Genomic DNA, 13,949 nt, shown 5'->3' with positions numbered 1-13,949 from the left:
CCAGGGGAGGAGCAGATTTTGTGCCTTTCCTGGAGAAGAAGTGGCTGGTAACCTTCTTCTGCGTGGGGTTCTCTCCTTACTGCTGCCTGGTCCTGGACCTCCTGGGGAGAGCTTAGTGGTGGAGGCTTATGGAAGAGAGCTTGCTACTGAGTGCAAGGCTCTCTGTGTTTGGGGCCCCCAGTTATTCCAGACTGACATGGCAGCCCACATTTGGCCTCCAACAATTTCTTAAAATGGTAGCTGATGTCTTCTCACCTCTGTGTGTAATGGCTGCCCCCTCTCCAGGTGAGCAAGTCTGAACTTCTCTCTCCTTAAAGGAGCCTGTCCCTCCTTGGAATTCATTCTCTTTGGTTGCCCTTTGCCCTCTGCTCTCTGGCAGAGTCAAGAAAATTTACAACTTTGTAGTTTTTTTCTCATTGTTAAGTGAGAGCAGCACTCATTTTAGCTTTCTAAATTATATGCATAAAAAGAAACCCCATTTTCTAGTATCTTGTTTTTATATACTCTTCATTGAATATATTAGATACATTTTTATTATACAGGTAATGTTTATCTAGATTTTCACATGTTTACCAGTGCTTGGCTCATTATTTCTTCTTGCATCGCAGACTTTTTGGTATCATTTTGCATCTTTTTGAAGTTTCCTTTTAAAGTTTCTTTACTGAGAGTCTGTCAGCAAACGTCTTATTAAAGTGTCTTCATTTCCTTCCTGAAATATAATTTTGTTGTCTCCTCCAGGGGCTGGCAAATGGTGGCCACATGGACCAAACCTGGTCTGAGTCCTGTTTTTGTACATTCCCAAGCTAAGCATGATAAAGTGTTCTTTCTAACATTTTTAATGTGTTATTAAAAAACAAAACCACCACCACCATCACAATGGAAGAATATGTCACAGAATTTGGCTTGGAACACCTAAAATATTTACTGTGTGGCCTTTTATAGAAAGTTTGCTGACTGCTGGTCATATTGACATTGACAGTTATTATTTCAGCATTTTAAAGACAATCTTCCATTGTCTTTTAGCTTTCATTGTTGCCATTAAGAAATCAGTTCATAGTTTGTCACTACTTTGTAGTATTTTGTTTTTTTCTCTCTGTCTTCTTTAAGTGTCTTCTCTTTGTATTAGGTGTTCATTATGAGGTGTGTGAGTATGGATCTCATTACCCAGGAAATCCTTAGTTATTATCTTGGAATATTGTCTCTCTGCTCATTTCTCTGTGTTTTTCTGATGCTCCAAATAAATGAATGTTAAATACTTTAATTTTATCTTCCATGTCTCTGAAACTTTTTATATTTTCTCTTCTCTGTAACTCTCTGTAGTATTTCAGATCTGTCTCACTGATTGTCTCAAGCTGTGTCTGTATCATTTATTGAACCTGTTTATGGACTTTATTTTTTACTTCTGCATGTTTGCTTTTTGTTGTTCTTCAAATCTGTTTAGTCAGGTTTTGTAGGCTCCTGATCTTTCATCATATTTTCAGTCTTTTTTTGTTCCCTTAAAAATAATAGAGCCCATTAATTTTATTTTATGTTAATATCTGCAGGCTTTATGTGTCTAATTCTATACTTTGTTTTTTTCTGTGTCTCACCCATGAAGGATCATGTTTTCATGTGTTTAATGAGTACAGTTTTGACTTTATGTTCTTTAGAATTTTGTTCATGAGAATTTTTTGGCATGTGTTTTATAAAATTCTCCTTCTGGAAGATAGAATTGTATCTGCTGAAAGTCTTGGTGTTCTAACCCAAGAACGTTTTGAAATAGTTTTGTGGGTGAGGTGGTATGGGTTACCCAGAAGGGTGAATTCAGGTCCCACCCATTTAGATGCGTGCTCATGGTGAGGAATACCCAAGGGAGACTTTTTTACTCCTCTATCACACTGTGCCAAAGCCCCCTTCAGGGTTTCCAGCTTTACACAGGAGACTCCCTTTCTGTCCTCTCATCTACTAGGCCCCAGGGTTTGTCTTCTTTTCCCATGGAAAAGCTCAAGGCCACCAGGAGTGGAAGATGACCTCGGGGCAATGGCCCTTCAACACTGGTTCATCTGTGGAGTCACACTGCCTTGTTTCTGGCCTGACTTTTTTTTCCAACTCAGACATGCTTTACAAGAGGTGCTTAATATTTTCTCCAGTATTTTTAGGTATTTTGTATTAGAAGTAGTTTCTTTCCCCATGCAGTACAGGAATGAACAAAACAAACCTTTTTCTGTTTATCTATGTACAGTATGTATGCTTTTACTCTCCTTAAGAAAGGAAAAAGTTATTTGGCCCTTTAAAAAAAATGTGGCATGATAGAAGGAAGATAGAATTTGAAATAAGAAGACTCTGCATTGCCACTTACTCACTTTATATCCTCCAGGGTCCAATTTCTGGTAAAATGGAAATATAACCTTTGCTTTCTCTGACTCATGATGTAGTGTAAGAAAAATAGTAAGATAATCTGTCTCTCTGAGTATAGTCATTAATCATAAAGTACACCATAAATGTATGGTATTGTTTTTAATAAATGATGCTAAAAATAAACATTTCAGGTACCTAATATCAAGGGCTTTAAAGGGGGGAAAAAAGTGAGTACTAATTTCCTTAAGATGTTGATTTATTTCCTTTTTGCTTTTTGCCAGCAAAATAAAATACATGTGAGAGCTTTTATGATCACCTAGCCTTGACTGAAGTCAGTATAATGAATACCAGCTTAGTATACCCACTGAGATTGCAGTCAGATGTGTTGGCCTTGAATACTATGTATATGTGTTATGTGTTTGTGTGTTTGGCACAGTCAGCAGAAAGCTTTGTGGTGATTCCTTTTTGGCATATCTGAATTATTGGCCTTTTCTTGTAGTTCCTTTGTGTGTTGATACTTTGTTTCATATGAGTCAGTGGGGTCTGTCATAAAGGAAATCTGAAAAATTGAATGTATTTGCCTCCATGTAACATCATCACTAAATTGTCAGGGTTGGAAAGGACCATTGGTCATCTGGTTTATCTAATTCCTACACCCACTCTAGTTCAATACTTGACCTCCCTCCCGTGCACCTGCCCGGTGGCTAATTTATGTTTAATTTGCTCAAGTGAAAAGTAAACTACTATATTGTTTTTGGAAGCGCTGGAGTCTATTTAACTGTTTGTTTCTGTTACTGGACCCAGATCCCTTTAACTGTCAGTCATTGTTTCTTTCTAGTCTGGCCCTTGGACCTCATAAACAAGGCTTAAGCCACCCCCTCCCCATATTTAAGTATTTGAAGACAAATATCATGTTTCATTTGATCTTTTTTTAATCTGAGGAAAAATCCTAAGTTCCTGCATTTCCTTATAAAACCTATTTTCAAGTTTTCTCACTTCTTGTTTAGCATAAAATGCATCTTTATACACATTAGTCATTTAATTCTCACATCAGCCCTAGTGGGATAGATATTATGATTATTCCCCACTTTACAGATGCGAAAACTGGACCTTGCTGAGACTAAGGAAATTGTTCCAGGCCACTTTACTAGAAAGGAACAGTAGCATCTATATACCTATCTAAGTTACTGATTAAAAATGTTAAGTAAGGCAGGGCTGAGAACAGAGCTGTATGACATGATGCTATAGACTGACCTTCAGGTGTCAGAGTAAAATGGAACAAAAGTAAGAGCTTGACAGGAAGACCAAAAATATGCCAAGTATAATTTAGTAAGTCTCCCAAGATTAGAGGAAAACAAATTAGATATATCTACTATTGGCTCTTCTAATAGTGTAGGGGGCACCCTTCGTGGTCTTCAGTACCTCCATACACTATTACAAAGATGCTTCTTCATTACTACACAGTAGGCCTTATGCTGGTAAATTAGGTCAGAAATGCAGTGAGTTGTTAGAAAATTAGTAGGCCCTTTTGACTCTTAAATTCTTTGGATACTTCCCTGATCACTTTTGGTTTTTTGCCAAAAACCATAAGTTTTCAGTCAATTTTCTTTTCCTTTTAGAGCTGTTCCTACCCACTTCCTCACTCAGGATCCCCTCTTCCAGTTGGCTGGGAATCCAAGAACTCCCTTCTCTGCCCTTCTCAATAACAGGTACCCAGGTTTAACTAAGGTTAAAGAGTCTCACGGCCCTAGCGCCCCTGGTCTGTGGTTTTTGACTCTTTCAGATGCAATGGTAGCTGAAATTCTATCCATTGTCTCTGATTTTACATATTCTTAGAGCTCACCAAATCCCCTGGTGGCAGAACTAATTACCCACTCTGCCCTGAAGGTTCCAGTAACCAAACAAGGCAGCACAATAAGTAGCAACTAGTTTTTGTCCTTTGCATTTCTGAGGGCCTCCAGTCTGCAGAATACCTCATTGGACATTGCCTTCCTAGAGACGACGCTTCAAAGAGGCTAGATCAGCAAGAGAACTCATCTGTTTCATGGAGGCTTTCTTCATCATGTAAAATATTAGAAACTGAGGTTTTCTCCCGTTTATCTGGGAGGATTATGGAGTATGTTGTTGGAAGAGTTTTCTTTCCTAGGAAAACACGTGCATGTGGCCTGGAAGGTGAAAACCACCATTCTGGACATGTAAGCGTGTTTTCCTGGTGACCAGTAGAGAAGCCTAGTAAGGAAGTATATATTCATATCCTCTCTCTTTCTCATTCCTCTCCCCCACTCGACCTTCTTCCTCACTCCCTTCCTCTACTTCTCTCTCTCTATAAAAAAGAAAAACAAAGTGTTTCTACACCTTATATTTCTGAGGTGATATTATAGCAATTCTCGATTCCTTCAGAGCTGCCAAAATTCACAGGTAACCAACATAAAACAAAAAAAGATGTAATTGAATTTCCTATTTGATTGCTTTTCTTTATTTCACTTTTTTTTAACACAGCTCCTCTGAAGCAAATTTGTCCTAAGGTTTTATCAGTAATTATATGGCAAGAAAGAACACTGTTTAAGTTGTCAGACTGACATTCTGATATTAACTATGCAAACAGATCAGATTCTTTCAAGCCAAGTTTCTCCTTCAAGTTGACTTTAAACCTCCCTAATTTCTGATTGTTCTGATAACCTGGTGGTTTTATCTGTTCCTCTCATGGAGTGAGAAGAAGGCATCAGGAGGCTTTTATCACTCAGATGAGTGTCAGGGTGTGGTGTGGATCCTGGTGGGGCAGAGAGTGGGAATGGCTACTGTACAGTGAATGCTGATGATGTCACAGAAACTTACGGACATGCAGTAAAATATTTGATCCCTGTAATGCACTGAAAAGTGTTTTTGATATCCCAGTTTATATATAAGTAAATGGAGGCTCAGAACGTTTAAGACATTTGTCCGCAGTTCCACAGCTGGTAAGTGGCAAACTTCCTTCGGTGGACTTCAGGGCCCATTCCCTGCTGGAACACGCTAGAGGAGGCCTTGATTACCTGCCTGAGGAATTCAGAATTGATTTGTGGGCATCAGCTTTTTCCTGTTGATTAAAAAAAAAATAAATCCATGAAGCTGTTATCATAAAAGACCTAACTACCATAGTTATTCTAGTCCAACTTGTACGTGTTGGATGAGGAACTATTTTTTTTTCTTTTTTCTTTTTGATAAGGGTATTGACTCAGTAAAAAATTAATCAAGGGTTATATGAAAGAAAAATAGTGCAGTGTGCTTTTTTTATTTTAAAAGAAACAGAAAAGCTTGGCTAATTTTTAAAATAAGAGCAGGAGTTGTAAAATATTACTTATTAGCTATTGTATAATCAGTATTTCAAAGCAGATGTGATTTCATAGTGATGAAAATGAAGAGATGGGGGGCAGTGTGCTTTTTTTATTTTAAAAGAAACAGAAAAGCTTGGCTAATTTTTAAAATAAGAGCAGGAGTTGTAAAATATTACTTATTAGCTGTTGTATAATCAGTATTTCAAAGCAGATGTGATTTCATAGTGATGAAAATGAAGAGATGGGGGAAAAGAAAAGGGAGATGGAAAAAGAAGGGAAAGAAGTTAAAATTTCAAGGTGGAAATAGATAATTAGCCTCTTAGAGTAGGATGAAGGGGGAAGTGAATAGAGAGGGAGAAGGAAAGGTGGAGGTAAAAAAAAGAGCAGTAGAAAAATATGCATATACAGAGAAAAGAGAGGCTAAAGGAAAGGTTTTCTGAATTTAAGTATATGTCTTTACTTAACTGGGAAGCAAGACTGTGTATAGTTCATCTATGGTACTAATTAAGTTAATGTTAATACACAGCTTTTGTATGTATACACACACCCCTGCTACCTAAGCTGGCCTTAACAATGATAGCAGTATTGAACAAAATAAAAATTAAAACAAAACCATTAATAGGGATAAAGTCAAATATTTGTTACAAACAGAAATAATCCACTAAGAAGATATTGTCATCATGAAATTGTGCTATACCTATATTATATGTTTTAAATAAAGAAAACCTAATGGCCTTGCTATGAAGCTTTTAGAAATCTACACTTACAGTGGGGGAGATGTTAGAGTAACTTCATCAGAAATAAGTAGATCAAGCAAACGTCATTTGAAGGGGATAGAAAATTTGAACAACACATTTACTAAGTTTATACGCATGTATGGAGAGATCATTGTGTCGGCAAGGTAGTGAGTTAGGTTTTATTGTGAGGCCTCTTCACTTGATTTGTAGGGAAGGATTGTGTGGTGAAGGAGGGGGGCAGTGCAGAATGGGAGGCCTGGGGTGTGGTTGGGGGTAGGAAAGAGGGTGCTGCATTGGAAATAGCCAAGGAATTGAAGGAGGAGGAAGACAATGGAATTGCGAATGAAAAGGGACACTATTTAAATGGATTTTACTTTGATACTACTTTTTATGCCTGGTAACTATAGATGCCCTATAAAGCTTGAGTGATTGGTCCTCTTTTGTTTCTATATTCTTTTTCTTTTCATAGAACAATTTTGTTTTGCACTTTAAACTATCCCCTTGATACACATGATGTGTAGGTAGCCCATCTTTTCATCTGGGTTCTAGCCTTTCATTTTATGCCGCCTAAAGGGACTGTCCTCCTCGATGATCTACTACTATATTAGATTTTTTTTTTTTAGTTTAAGACAGAAGTTATCTTTCTTCTTTCATCTCCTTGCAAGTGGTTGCCCTTTCTGTTTGTCTTGCTTGGCACCTAGGAGGAGGAGGAGTGTGTGTGTGTGTGTTTCTTCTTACTCCTCTCTTTCAAATCCCAGTAGCATCGAGCCTTACTGACTCTTCTAATGAAATATATCTTCCTTCCTTCTCTTTTATCTTCTTTTACTAAAATGTTATTAGACCAGGCCAATGTTAGAATTTTTCAAATGTTTAACTTATCCCCTCTAAGGTCTTAAACTCTAATTACAAAATCACTTTGCTTAAGAATCTAGCGTGTTTTCCCATTGCACCTCTTAGTCTGGTCATACATGAGTTCTAGTACTTCCGTTAGAATTTTTCAAATGTTTAACTTATCCCCTCTAAGGTCTTAAACTCTAATTACAAAATCACTTTGCTTGAGAATCTAGCGTGTTTTCCCATTGCACCTCTTAGTCTGGTCATACATGAGTTCTAGTACTTCTCTCACCATAGGTGTCTATGTCAGTTACTTTTGCTGCAAAACCAGTTGCCCCGGAACTGAAGTGACATAATACAGCCGTTTTTTATGCTCACAGATCCTGTGGGTCGGGAATTTGGACAACGCATAGAGGGGACGATTTGTTTTCGATCCATAGTATCGGTGCTCTCAGAAGATCCAAAGCTGGGGTGACTTGATGGCAGGGGCAGTCTGGCAGCATCTTCACTCACGTGTCTGGCAGTTGATGCTTACTCTCTGTGGAGTCCTCACCTGGGGTGTCAACTAGAGCATCTCCATGTGGCCTCTGTGTGTAGTCTTTCCAGCTGGGCTGGTTTAGAATTCCTTACATGTCAGCATGGTGGCTGGACTCCAAGGTGAGCATCATGATAAACCAGGGTATTGTCATGATCTAGCCTCGAAAGTTAGTGTGTCACTTCTACTGTACCATTGGCTGAGGAAGTCACACGGGTCTGCCCAGCCAGGTTCGAGGAAAGGGGCAGTAGATTCCACCTCTCAGGGGGAGGAGTGTCCAGGTCACATCGTAAGAATGTATGGGATGGGAGATGTGGTGATGGCATATTTATCAAATATAATCTACCATGTTGTCCAACCCAAAATTCTGCCAAAGTGAGTCTTTATTTCAACAGGTCATTTCACCTCTCTGTTGTCCAGGCTTATTCCTGAGACTACACTCTGGTTCATGCTGCCTCTATACTAGAATTACATGTAAGCCTCCTCTCTGCTGATCAGATGCCTACACATACTTTAGGACCAACTTAATCAACAGGCTGCCAAGAACAGACTTGGTGGGGAAAACAAAAGTGTTTCTCTCTTATTTTTAAGGTCCATTTTGTTTCCTGGTTGGCATAATTTAAGAAACTGTGAGTTAAAATAGACACATTATTTTCAAAATGTTATATCCTTGGTGTCAGCTTTATGTTGAATTAATCTGTTTGCTCTGCAAATTTCTGATTTTAAAGAGTAAAACTCTGTTTTGGTTTTGTTTCCTGGGGAAAAAGTTATATCCTGGATACTTCTTGTCTTTCAGAACATATAGCTTGAACAGGTATTTCAGAATATATAATATTGCTACAAACAAAGATGAAAAAGATAGTAATCTTTCCAATTAGGAGAAAGTAATAATACTTTGAGGCATGGAAACAGTTTTCTGCTAAGTTGAAGTTGTCATTAAAATGGTGATCATTCAGGGTTGCTGAGTCGTCATTTGTCATTTATTTCTGATTCATTCCTAGGAATGAAATGGATGTATTTTATTTGAATATACAGCCTACTTAAATTTCAGTATCATGATTCAAATTAGGTGCCATCTTACCCATACTACATTAAACTACTCATTAACAGATAGGAATTAGGCACTAATGTGAAGAGATGGGAGCGGGGGAAGTTTATAAAATCTGTTAACTTGATTTTCCTCTGTGTTTCCAAAGAGCATAATTTTAATCTTTGCTCAGTCTTCATTTATGCATATTTTAGTAAAGGTTTATTTAGTTGCCTTTGTAGCTTTCACAGATGCCCAGGAAGTTGAGTCATGTGAGAGGTTTGAACTGTGCAGCTTTGTGTATATACATGTTTTAGTCCATTTTGTGTTGCCATAACAGAAATACCTGAGACTGGGTAATTTATAAAAGAAAGAGGTTTATTTGGCTTAGGATTCTGGGACAGATGCATCTGGCATGGGCCTCAGGCTGCTTCTAATCATGGCGGAAAGTGGCAGACAGCCGGTGGGTACAAGCAGATCACATGGCGAGAGGAAGCAAGAGAGAGAAGCAAGGTGCCAGAGTCTTTTATAGCACCGAGCTCTTGTGGGAACTAATAGATTGAGAACTCACTCACTATCCTGCTCCCAGGGAGAGCATTAATCCATTCATGAGGGATCCGCCCCCATGACTCAAACAGCTTCCAACACTGCCACATTGGAGATCAAATTTCCACATGAGTTTTGGAGGGGACAACACATCCAAACTCCATCAATATATAGGTATTAATTGTGTATACACATTTGGTCACAATGGCCAAAAGGACTTCACAACCAACTTTGTGCCCATTCTCAAGGTCTCTGTGCTTTTTAGACAAAAAAGAAGGGACATATGGAGATGTGTAATAGAACTCTCCTCCCATAACATCAGTTTCCTACTATTCAGGGTCCTTAGCTTGCCCTTCATACACTCACATGTCTTTTTTATGATGCTGTGACTTGGTGTGGTTCAACACCTCCTGTGACTTCAGCTTTATAACTTCCAAACAAGGTAGAGCCAGAATTCCTCACTAAACTAAAACCACTAATATGTAAATCAAACCTGTTTATGGTTCTGAGCCGGAGTAGAAAGGAAGAGGAGGAGGACCAGAGAAAAAGGGTTTAGTAAGATCAAGATTGTGATATTGAGCCCAAGAATTTTTGGGAGTCATTTGATTTGTTTTTTTGAGTAAGGTTATTGATGATTTTTCTGCTTGTTGAAAAAAGACATTAAGTATCTGATTTCCTAGTTTTGTAAACTCAAAACAATTGGCTCTTTCTATGTGCCTTTTGAGTTTTTGAGAAATCACCCCGTAGTTTGAGGAGGGAATTATGGGGTACTATTATTTGATCACCACCTTTTATGAACCATTCTGACAGTTCATTAGGAGTAGGCTTTATATTGCAGTATCAGAAGTCAGAAAACATAGGGTAAACTTATGTTTAGACAGTATAGTAAGTGTCTATGGAGGGTCTAAAAAAGGTTTGGAAACACAAAGAAAATGGTGTATTACTGTATATTTTTTCCCTCATATTATCGTACCTATTGCTTTAAATATGGAGGGCCCTTCACCTGAAGGTTGGGGGGAAAAACCCATACTGGGCATGATATTTGTAAATGTAGCTAACACACCACTTAAAACTAAGCTTGTCCTATGTCCCTTGACTTTGCAGACCCCTTGCTCTATTAGGCCACATTTTTTCTCCCTGCGTAGATTATAAAAGCGGAGGCAATGGAGTAGAAATTCAGGATCAGGAGCACACTGACAGCTGCCACAAAGTCATTCATCTCAGGAAGTATAGACCGGAATGGTCAGAAAATGCTAGAAAAACCAGTAATGGAGTGTATGATGATTGAACAGGAACTGAATTGAGTCCTTCAATTACCCTGTGTGTTGGTTTCAAAGTTAAATTGTTGTTTTCAGGAAACATGGTCCATAGTGTATACAATAGTGACACAGGAATCACTATTTAATCCCTCAATTATTATGTACATTGCCTTTAGGATTTTTTAAAAAGCACTTCAGGGAATTTGGTCAGTAGTATGTATAACTACTCTGGATTATTTTAGTCCATTTTCCCTGAAGAGTTCAGAACAGCAGAAACACTGTGAGCTCAAATGATTGTGCTTCAGTGATGCCCCATTCCATGTGGTACAGCTGAGCAGTTCAGTCGATGGCAGCACTGATGCTTGCTCTGGGGAAGCAAACACATTTGCTTTCTTTGATACAAATACATAGTTATACTTTGACAGTGAAACAGTGTTGAGTGCAGAGTGACCATAAAGTTCTGAGATCCGTCTGGCACACGTGGAATAGTTTATGGTCTTGAAATTAAACTGAATTCTCCATAGGGAGTAGGAATCTAAACGAAAACTTGAAGTGTTTCTTTTAGGTGACAGTGAATGGGGGCGTATGCAAACACTATCCAAAAAATTAGTTTAAGTAGATCTTTGAACACATGAAAATTGCCTTTCTCTAAAAGAATAATTGTTTTTTAAAAAATCTATCAATCTTTTCTCTCTCTTTAAATATAGGTAGGTAGATACATATACACATATATACACCCACATTAAAGAATAGTTCAATTATTATTATTCTGTTCTAAAAGATCTTTAACTTCACAGACCTCTAATTTGTCTTTGCTTATATTTTTAAATTCTTTCAAGTGGTATTCAGGATTTTTTTTCCCCCTATGAGTGTTGCAAGATAAAAAGGTAACTTCTCTAATAGGGAAATTTCATAAATCTAAAGTTGCCAAATGTGAACCTCAAAATCCCTCCCCTGCTAAGATTTAGCTGATAGTGTTGTTTTCTTGTCTTTGTCTAGTTGAAGCCGTGGTCTTTAGATGTTTCCGTTTTGGACAGTGTGGGTTTCCTCTTGCCTCATTTATTCTCTGTGCTCTATCAAGAGATGTGAGAAGCCCTCTTCTGTGCTCTCTTTGCTTAGAGTGAATTGCATGGCAGGTGAAGTTAAGATGGAGCTCTGAGAAGACATAGTAAAAAGGTAGAGAGAATTTACCTGGTTTTAAATAACAGCTCAATCCTACTCTGCTATAAAAAAGAACAAAATACTACCATTTGCATCAACATGGATGGACTTAGAGAAAATTAAGGGAAACAAGTCAGACACAGAAAGAGAAATACCACATGTTCTCACTTGTTTGTGGGAGCGAAAAATAAATAAATGAACAAATAAAGGGTGGGGGGAAGAAGATAGAATAACCACAAAAATTCCTTGATCTATTTAAGCCAAGTGAACAGATACTATGGCGGGGGGGGGGGGGGGGGGGGGGGGGGGAAAGGGGGGAGAAAAAAAAAAGGGTTTGATAAAAAAAAAAAAAAAAATGTCCATTATCTGATGAGTGGATAAGGAAACCGTGGTATATCTATACAATGGAATACTACTCTGCTATAAAAAAGAACAAAATACTGCAATTCACAACAACATAGACGGACTTAGAGAGAATTATATTAAGTGAAACAAGTCAGGCACAGAAAGAGAAATACCTCATGTTCTCACTTACCTGTTGAAGCTAAAAATTAATAAATAAATAAACACACAAACAAATAAAGGGTGGGGGGAAGAAGACAGAATAACCACAAAAATTCCTTGAACTATTTAAGCCAAGTACACGGTGGGGGGGTGGGGGAGGAATGGGTAAAGGGGCATGAAAAAAAAAAGGATTGCATTAAAAAAAAAAAAAACACAGCTGAGCTAACATCTAAATGTCATGTATTACAATGAGTAATATGGCTGTTTGTAAAATAGAATTCCCCGAATGCTGACATGTCCTTCACCCTGGCCTTCCTTTCTAGAATTTGAGCATGAAAGATGTAGGGCAATGGCTGCTTGCATTTAATGGTGTCGGTGTCTGTGCTCTTGGGGTTGACAGCATTGAAGGCTGGAGGCAGAGCCACAGATGATTTGGATGGGTAGAAGAGTGTTGTGACTTTGAATGGCCGCTTATTCGAGGGTAAGATTTTAAAAATCCTGCTGCTCAGCAGTGACAACCGCATTGGATTCACAGTCCAGCAAACAGATCACTCGACCCACAGCCACCCCTGCAGATCTTGTTGGGTAACCAGGCTTCCCACGTTTGGCTCACATACTGACCTCCTTTGTGGACCCCTGACTGCTGAGGGATTCCTGTTGACTTCCTGTCTCAGCCTCCTGTACCTTCGCCTTTAGTGTGGCTTTCCCTGTGGGACTTGTGCAGCTGCCATATCCCAGTATCTACAATTACTGTCAGCCTGTCTTGAGGACTGCTTCTCAAGCTCTCCATAGAGCTAAGCTTAGATTGTTACATCTGACACTTTTTTTCTTTGCCCTTTCTTACACAAATCTAATTAATATCCTCAAAGGTTCGTTTAGAGGCAGACAAGAAAAAAAAAAGATGCAATTTCTGCTAAGTGCTTGATATTTCACAGGATAGAACTTTTCCTGGGAGACGTTGTTGAAAGCAAGACATGTTTGAGATAAGCAAGGAATATAAAATGAAGCTAATTAAGAAATTAGAAGACATGTTTTAAATAGTCACAGTGCCACATTTTGACAGTGACAAAAGAAAATTAAAATTGATTATAGAAGCCAGTATGGGATTGGGTGAGGACAGCAAAGTGGTCAGAATGCAGACAGGCAATTTCAAATTTGATGACAAATCAAAGGTTTTGTTTCATATTTATCTTTTGTAGCAAAAAGAAACAAAATAGTCATAGACTGGATGAGAAGTTAGTAGCATAGCGAGAGGAGAAAAGACAGATTTCAGAGGTTGCAAAAAGAAGAGGCAGTGGGATTTCATGACAGACTGGAGAGATTTAATTTGCAGCTGTAGTTAAATCTTCCTGTCACAGCTGACTAATCTGGCTTTCCTTTTGTTGAGGGAAAAGTCCTTTTTTTTTTAACTATGTTTTGAATTAGAAATATTTTTTCCAGTTTCCAGTGTAAGGTACACTCACTATTTGAGAGTAGTGTCTTTCGTGTCATTTTAAATGTTTATGGAGGGGCCGGCCCGGTGGCGCACTGCGCTGGTGCGCCACTTGGGAAGCGCGGAGGCGCTCCCACCGAGGGTTCGGATCCCACATACAGACCGGTTCCTGCTCACTGGCTGAGCGAGGCGCGGGGGCAACACCAAGGGTTGTGATCCGGTTGATCCGGTTGCCGGTCCCGGTCCGGTACGGGGGCGACACT

The sequence above is a fragment of the Galeopterus variegatus genome, unplaced genomic scaffold (assembly GCF_000696425.1).
Source record: "Galeopterus variegatus unplaced genomic scaffold, G_variegatus-3.0.2 Scaffold942, whole genome shotgun sequence".
Lineage (NCBI taxonomy): Eukaryota > Metazoa > Chordata > Mammalia > Dermoptera > Cynocephalidae > Galeopterus > Galeopterus variegatus.
Note: the sequence above shows the minus strand (reverse complement) of the source record.